Raw genomic sequence first — 1,215 nt, 5'->3', positions numbered from 1 at the left:
TTTCAGCAATGAGTAAGTGAGGAGGGGCAATAAGTAAGGAGTCATACCAGACTTAGGTGCCGTTTACTATATGGGTGTATCAGCTGTCAGTGATCTACCTAAGGCTTTAGCGTAGAGATTCCAACCAGCCTTTAACTTAGAGGTAACTGCTTCAGCAAAATGGTGCAAAATTCCATATATTACCTGAACAACCTTGTACGTACAACCCTTTGGCCCTCCTGAAAACGATGCGAACTAGATTCGTCTCGCCGTTTAGATTCGTCTTATGTAATGGGTTTTGTAAATAGTCTACATTTAATACTCCTAATTAGTCTCTAAACATTCGATGTGACACATGCTAAAAATAAGTCAGTGGAAGAAAACGCCCCCTTCAAAGTGTTGGTCAAGAGTATTAAAGATATCTCCAAGCATAACAAGGAGCATGTTCTTTGCAGAACCATACTATAAAAATCGAGGTGTGGTAGTTTCTCGAAATAACACCTACTCTCGACCGGGAGTGTGACACTTGCATATGAATTAAGTGTACGTTGACTCTCGTGCGTTTCCGAACGGTACAAATGATCTTCAATCAAATATAAAATTGGTCTAGTAATGCTACAATCAGACGAAAAAAATTAGACGCTTCGACATATGTTGCAATAGTTAAGCATCAATGTTGCAATTATTGTTTCTGCATGTTTCACAGTAAATGTTGCATGAATCATAGTGTTCATGTTGCAGCGGGAATTTTCTATCCAAGAGTCGAGCGACGTAGTTATTTCCACACATTATTTTTGATGCTGCAAACAGCGATCGCTAATGTTGTACTAGGTAATTTTTAATAATATTTCGTCAGAGTGTGCGACGAAAAATTTCTCATTGGACATCCGGACGCTAACAACGCCGAAATCGATCAGATGTACATGTCGTTTGGAAAAACGAATTGAGGCCTGGTTTGGTTTCCCTGCTTCACATCGAATGTTTAGATACTAATTAGAAGTATTAAACGTAGACTATTTACAAAACCCATTGCATAAAGTGGAGGCTAAACGGCGAGACGAATCTATTAAGCCTAATTAGTCCATGATTTGACAATGTGTTGCTACAATAAATTTTTGCTAGTGATAGACTCCTTACACGGAGGAAGACTAAAATACGAAATTGGGGGGGGGTTAGCCTCTAATTTTGTGAGGGTGTAAATATTGTTTTCATCATATATCTCATCAAACCTGATAA

The sequence above is a fragment of the Setaria italica genome, chromosome I, assembly GCF_000263155.2.
Source record: "Setaria italica strain Yugu1 chromosome I, Setaria_italica_v2.0, whole genome shotgun sequence".
Taxonomy (NCBI): Eukaryota; Viridiplantae; Streptophyta; class Magnoliopsida; order Poales; family Poaceae; genus Setaria; species Setaria italica.
The sequence above is the reverse complement of the archived record's forward strand: the minus strand, read 5'-3'. Positions refer to the sequence as shown.